This window comes from Peromyscus maniculatus, chromosome 15 (assembly GCF_049852395.1).
Source record: "Peromyscus maniculatus bairdii isolate BWxNUB_F1_BW_parent chromosome 15, HU_Pman_BW_mat_3.1, whole genome shotgun sequence".
NCBI classification, from domain to species: domain Eukaryota; kingdom Metazoa; phylum Chordata; class Mammalia; order Rodentia; family Cricetidae; genus Peromyscus; species Peromyscus maniculatus.
The window spans coordinates 64,604,697-64,612,092 of NC_134866.1; the positions used below are offsets into that span (position 1 = coordinate 64,604,697).

The window sequence follows — 7,396 nt, forward strand, 5'->3', positions numbered from 1 at the left end:
CATAACTTCTAGCAAATGAGTGATTACAGAATCAGCTTTTTCAGAACTCAGAGCAGTTGCCCATTGAAATCCTGAATAAGTATCGATAGTGTGGTGTACATATTTCAGTTTTTTAAATTCTGCAAAGTGAAACACATCCATCTGCCAGATTTTATTTTTTTGAGTACCCTTTGGGTTACATCCTGTTGGTAATGGCGTTTGATTATAGAAGGAACAAGTAGGACATTTCTTTACTATTTTCTTGGCTTGTTGCCAGGTTATGGAAAAATCCTTTTTTAAACCTTTACTATTGACATGATGTTTTTTATGAAAGTCTGAGGCCTCCAGCATATTTTCTATCAATAATTTATCAATCTCATCATTGCCTTGTGCTAGAGGGCCCGGCTAGCTCAGTCGGTAGAGCATGAGACTCTTAATCTCAGGGTCGTGGGTTCGAGCCCCACGTTGGGCGCCAGATGTAGATGTAACCAATCGTATTATTAAAATAAGAAACACAGAGCCAAGGTAAAAGAGAAAAGCCGAGAGGTCAGAGCTCAGAGATAAAATCTTACCTCCTGCAGTGCTCCTAGCTTCCCTGAGAGAGGGAGGTACTTCCTGTGTCCCTGTTTAAATAATCTTTCTGTTCTGCCTTCTCATTGGTTGTAAACCCAACCACATGACTGCCTCATCACTGCCTGTAAGTACCGCCCTCCAGGTCTTAAAGGCGTATGTCTCCAATACTGGCTGTATCCCTGAACACACAGAAATCTACCTAGCTCTTCTAACCACCACGCTCTTACTATAGCTCTAATAGCTCTGACCCCAGGGCAACTTTATTTATTAACATAAAATTAAAATAACATTTCAGTACAAATAAAATATCACCACAGATCTATTTTGATCTTTTCTGTGTGATTCCTTTTTCAAAATATCAATTTCTTTGCTAAAACACATCCATGTTTTTAAATTTCTCCTCAAATTTCTGACCATTTCCTGTATTTTGCTAATTTTCTTGTCACTGACTGGATTTCTTTGCTTCATCTATTGGTTTAAGTCCTCTATGATATCATTGAGCCTTTAAAAAAGTATGTCTTTGAAGTCTTTCCACAGTTTGGTTATATCATTGTCTTTGCTTTCTGGTACTAAGGAATTTCTGGGCTTATGGAGGTATCGTAGTTGCTTATAATCTCATGTTATGTGTGCCTGTTGTGTTTTCTGCATTCTTCCCGTTTACTGCCTCTTTTTATTTAATTTTGTGAGTCTTGCTAACGAGTCTTCTCTTGGATTTCCTTACTTAGTTCTACTTGGTGATGAAGCCAACTACAGTGACGGGTACCGCTGCTGCAGTGACGGTTACGGCAGCTGCAGTGACGGGTACCGCTGCTGCAGTGACAGGTACCGCTGCTGCAGTGACGGGTACGGCAGCTGCAGTGACGGGTACCGCTGCTGCAGTGACGGGTACCGCTGCTGCAGTGACGGGTACCGCTGCTGCAGTGACGGGTACCGCAGCTGCAGTGACGGGTACGGCAGCTGCAGTGACGGGTACGGCAGCTGCAGTGACGGGTACCACTGCTGCAATGACGGGTACCGCTGGTGCAGTGACGGGTAAGGCAGCTGCAGTGACGGGTACCGCTGCTGCAATGACGGGTACCGCTGCTGCAGTGATGGGTACGACAGCTGCAGTGACGAGTACGGCAGCTGCAGTGACGGGTACCGCTGCTGCAGTGACGGGTACCACAGCTGCAGTGACGGGTACCGCTGCTGCAATGACGGGTACTGCTGCTGCAGTGATGGGTACCGCTGCTGCAGTGATGGGTACGGCAGCTGCAGTGACGGGTACCGCAGCTGCAGTGACGGGTACGGCAGCTGCAGTGACGGGTACCACTGCTGCAGTGACGGGTACCGCTGCTGCAGTGACGGGTACCGCTGCTGCAGTGACGGGTACGGCAACTGTATAGTAGTCCTGATGTTGTCATAAACGTCGTCTCAGGTGAGACGCAGCTAAAACAAAACAAGTGAACAAATAAAGTACACATGTTTAAGTAAAAAATGAAAGTAAAAATTTTAAATACATATAAATGGAAATATGTGTTATGACCTTACTCAGCATTTATTCCTAATTGAGATGATATGGGACTCCTCCTACCTTGATTGTCTTTTGTAGAAATCTCTGTAGGTGTTGGAAAAACTGATAACCTCAGTAATTAAAACAATTTATGCCAGTGTGCCCTAGCTGAGAGGGATTTCCTGGTGGGACTTCTCTTCTTGCTAGAATTCCTTGTCAGAGACTTTCCATATGCCAAGTGGAACTTTGTGGTGTTTGGGGGAACTATTCTTCCCATTCTTTCAACTTGAGGGCTTTTCTGTGGCTGAGACTCTGAGTGAGTGTAGAAGACTCATTGACCATTTACCTTTGCTTATAAGGGGCCTCTTTGATATGTTCAAGTCAGGAGGCCGTCCTGACTTACCCAGCATGTTTCTGTATTCCTGCTCACCAAGGCAGGGATAATGATGCTGCCATCTCCATCAGTTATCTCCAGGGTGTCCATGGGACATGGATGACATGTCTTACCTTCAGGCTCTTACTCTGTTCTCGGCCACTGTCTCCACCACTTGTTCTGTTCTGGTTGTTTTTCTGTACATGGTGTAGCTGACACTGAGTGTTGATGTCATGGCCCAGTTTCTGCAGTTCACTGTTCTTATAGTCCCCACATTCAGGAGGGAAGAACATATTCCTGGCAGCTACTACGACTGGTGCAAACCCACCGACCAATGTGTGTGGCTGGGCACTCTGGCTGGCTGCTAATGAAGGCTCATGGTGGGTTATTTCTTTCTCTTGTTTATTTCTCTTATGGGAATGTGGTGATGTATTGTGTCTACCAATAAAATAAAACTTGCCTGAAGACCAGAGGAAAAAGCAAGCCACTATATAGAAGTCAGACAATGGTGGTACACACCTTTAACCCTATCACTCAGCAAGCAGGGATCTGTCTGGATCTCTATGAGTTCAAGGCCACACTGGGAACAGAGCCAGGTGTGGTGGCACATGCCTTAAATTCCAACACTAGTTAACCATGGAGGTCTGTACAGACAGACAGGAAGTGACAGAGCTGGGCAGGAAGAGGAAGTGATGTAGCTGGACACAGAGCAAATCAGATGACAGAACAGCAAGGTATATAGGTGTGGGTAGACAGGAAATAGCTTGCTCTTTAGAAGCTGCAGAGTTGGTGAGGTGAGGTTAGCTGTGGCTTTCCCTATTTCCCTGATCTCTCAGGTTTTCACCCCTATATCTGACTCCATATTTTTTATTTAATAAGACTTTTAGAAATTCATCTACAAGGTTTATAACCTTTATCCTGACTCTTGTCTTTCACTAGGTTGCACAGAGGCAGTGTTTAATTCATCTGTAAGTAGAAATAGCTTGTCTCCCTAGTCTCATATCCTCTTTAAAAATATTTTTCAAAAAGAATTAGTAACCACCATTTGAAAACAAAAATTTGGCACAGCAATTATTCCTAAGATTAATTTAATGACTTGCTATTTCCTTAGAAGTAAAAACAAAGTCTGTACTTCCAATGCTAATATATAAGACTATGATGTAACTCCCCACTCTTTACTTTATATCACATCGAATCTGCTTCTCCTCTGTTGCCCAAGTGTCCTCACGTATTTTCTGATGTCATGGCATTTGTACCTCCTGTTCTTTACTCAACATTTTGCCTAGCTATCTCATTTTCATCATTCGGCTCTCAGTTTGAACCCTGTGTATACTGAGAGTTCTTTAAGTACTCAAGACATAACAGCTCTGAGCATGCTCACATTTTATCTTGTTTTCCTTTGTAGTAATTTTATGATTTCCATCTTGATGATTTTTAGTGGTGCTCTTACCCTGCGAGGAAAAGTCGTGAAACATGACAGAATCCACTAACAAGAGTTTTATTAAGACACGGAAGAAAGGGATAGACATGATCAGGCCTGTGGAAGGACACATGTGTGAAGAGGGGCGGGGGAGGGGAGCATGGAGCCTGCCTTTTAAGGGCCAGCTTGCACCTGCGCATATAGGCCCACGTGGCTACACTTGCGCATAGATCACATGATTGCACTGTGCAATTACGCAACCATGCAGTGGCAGGGCATGGGTCATGTAGGACATATGACCCGGAAATGACTAGGCAGAAATAACTAAATGTTCCGCCAGGCATGCGCAACCCTGGGGGCGTGGTTGGAATTCCTATCATCCCGGACTATTTGTTTTTATAAAAGATGGCAGATGAGTGGGTATGTGGCATCGTTTCTCCCCAAAACTGCTTCCAGCTGACTTGGTGGGTGTCGGTTGGCTCTTGGGGGGAATAGAGAGGGGAGCTTCTGACGTCCTGGGCTGTCTGTCGTCCGTTGCCCTGGCGTGTTCGGAACTTTTTGGCTGACAGGATACTAGTGACACAGAAAAAGCTTAGAGAAAAAAGAATTATTATTTTATTTTATTTGGAGTTTTCCCAGACCAGGGGAGTTGGCACTTATCTGAAGTAGATCTGGCCTGTCCAGATGGGTTTAACCTGGTTTCTGGAGCTTGGGAAAAATTTTGAACATGTTAAGAAGTAGCCATGAGAAAACTAGTGACCATTGTAGTGTTTAGTACTCTGCTTATTTTTTACTTGAGACAAGCTTTATTACAGGTAGTTTATTTAAGGCACATGTTTCCTTTATTAGTTTAGCATTCAGGAGACACAGGTAATCAATTGCTGAGCATTTAACAGTGATAGACTGTTACATTACAGTCTGTTTTTGCAGAGCCCAGACACTTTTGGGTCTGGGAGTGTAAATACCTTTTGATTATTACTGGGTTTTGTTTTTGTTTTTTCCTTACCACCTGGATATTTTTGATGGTCCTTTTGCCTCCAGCTCTGTGTGGCCCTAATTAGGAAAGGAAGAGCTTATGGGGTGATACCTCGTTCCTCTGGAATTGGTGACAAGGCAGTGGATCCTGATGTCCTCTGGAGCTTGAGAGAACAGGGCCCCCTGTCTATGTCCCTGTATACGAAGGGAGATTTTTCTGGGATGGAGATAAAAGGTTTCAGATGAGACAGGTGGACCCAGTGAGGGCAGCCCTCAAGTTTAGCAGCCGTGGAGATTACAAGAATTACCTTGAAGGGTCCCTGCCACTTAGGGGGAAGGGGTGAAGGGTACTGGCCTGGAGAGGAAAGAAGAACCTGGTCCCCAATGTGAATTGGGGGTGGGCAAGAATTGTCACATGGCTGAGGTAAGGAATGGTCTGCAAAGTTCCACAGGATAGACCTTAGGTGACACAGCAGGGAAGTTAACAGGCTGTCTGGAATGGTTGAAGGGTTGGATAAAAGACCTGGTGTTAGAACTGGCCTTCCATACATTAGTTCAAATGGAGAAATTGAAAGAGGCTTTTTAGGAAGAGCCCTGAGCATGAAAAGAGCTTGAGGCAATAGTCTTACCCAGTCAAGGTGAAGTTCCTGTAACATTTTAGTAAGAATAGATTTTAAAAACCGATTAGTATACTCCACCATTCGTGAGGATTATGGGATATGAAATGCCAAGGAATGTTAAGAGCCTTAGCTAGTGTCTGGGAAATCTTGGAGGTGAACTCCAGACCATTGTCAGACTGAAGGGAAGCAGGATTCCCAAACCAAGGAATGATTTCTCGGAGAAGAAGGTCTGCAACTATCTGAGCCCGCTTATAAGAAACTGGGTATGCCTCTACCCAATCTGAAAATGAGTCCACCATCAGGAGGAGATATTTAACTTTCCTGATGGTGGGCATATGGGTAAAATCGAGCTGCCAGTCAGTCCCTGGAAGGGAACCTCTAGCCTGGTGAGAAAAGGCTGACTTCTGTACTTAGTATTGGGATCTGGTTTTTGGCAAATCTCATAAGAGGCAGTAATAGTTCTTAAGAACTGTAGGTCCTCAGAGGTGGGCTGAAGGTGGGTTTTTACAAATTGAGACAGAGCAAGACTATTAGGGTGAAAGAGCTGGTGTAGATAGGACAGAGTTTGCCTAGTGTCAGGGGTTCCCTGTGAGGGTGTGAGCTGCACTGTATGGATTCCCTATGGTGAGTGGGGTGAGTCTTGGCCCTGGAAGGCCACTGTCTTGGCTACCTGGTCAGCCCGGTTGTTTCCCTTAGAGATGATGGGGTTATCAGTCTGATGAGACCGGCAGTGGACAATTCCTATAGCCTTGGGGAGGTGGGAAGTTTCTAGCATGGCCATTATTTGGCCTGAGTTAGATATGGATCCCCCTTTTGCTATGAGGAGGCCACACTCCCTCCAAATAGCAGCATGGGACAGGAGGATATGAAAAGCATATTTGGAGTCTGTGAAAACATTTAGAGATTGCCCCTGTGCCAACTGGAAGGCACAGGTGAGAGCTATCAGCTATCAGCTCAGCCTGTTGGTTAGTGGTGTGTGTGGGTAATGCCTGTGGTTCTATCACCTCAGTATCTGACACTATGGCATAGCCCACTTTACAGGTCCCCTCATGTAAAAAGGAGCTGCCATCTGTGTACCAGGTATAAGTAGCCTGAGGCAATGTGCCCTCCCGTATGTGTGAAGGGAGAGATAACAGTTCCTCTAAGGTTTTAGTGCAGGAATGAGAAGAGTAGTCAGCATTAGGTTGAGGGAGGAGGCTTGAAATATTAAGGGGTGGACAGGTCTGGAAAATAAGCGTGGCATCTTCTAGTAATGCCACCTGGAGAGAAAGAACCTGGGAGGGAGGTAAAATTTGTAAGCCTTTATAAGTTGAGAGGTGGGACAGGTTATGATGAGAGAAAACAGTAATAAGTGACCCAAAGGTTAGCTTCTCTGATTCCTGAATAAGGAGCTCAGCAGCTGCTAAAGCACAAATACAAGGTGCCCAGGCCTGACTGGTAAGGTCTAACTTCTTTGACAGATATGCTACAGGTGCAAAGGAGGGTTCCAGCTGATGCCCTAGAGTTCCCAGGGCAAATCCCTCCTTCTCTGCTACATAGAGGGAGAAGAAATGGGTTAGGTCTGGGAGGTGAAGCATGGGGGTCTGGAGAAGAGCCTGTTGGAGCTTCTGGAAATGTTAACAGGGTGAAGGAAGGGCTCATGTGGGGATCCCTAAGCTGCCTTGTATAAGGGGCGAGCAAGGAGAGAAAAAGATGGAACCCAAGACCGTAGGAAGCCAGCTATTCCTAGGAAAGACAGAATTTCCTGTTTAGTAGAAGGGACTGTAAGACACTTTCTGTCTACAGTAATAGCCTTGTGGGTTGGAGTAATGGTTAGACCTAAATAGGTGACCTGGGGAGTGGACAACTGAACTTTAGAAGGGGATACCCTGTAACCTCGGCTGGATAAGAAATTTAGAAGAGTAGAGGTGTTATTTTGGCTAACTTGTAATGATGGGCTGCAGAGTAGAATGTCATCTACACAC

At 45.1% G+C, this 7,396-nt stretch overlaps 1 non-coding gene across 1 annotated transcript; it reads left to right on the plus strand.

The window, feature by feature from the left end:
• Positions 1 to 378: 378 nt before the first annotated feature.
• Trnak-cuu (transfer RNA lysine (anticodon CUU)) lies at positions 379 to 451 on the plus strand. The gene has a single exon. It is a non-coding gene; the product is annotated as a tRNA-Lys (tRNA).
• The last annotated feature ends 6,945 nt before the right edge of the window (positions 452 to 7,396 follow it).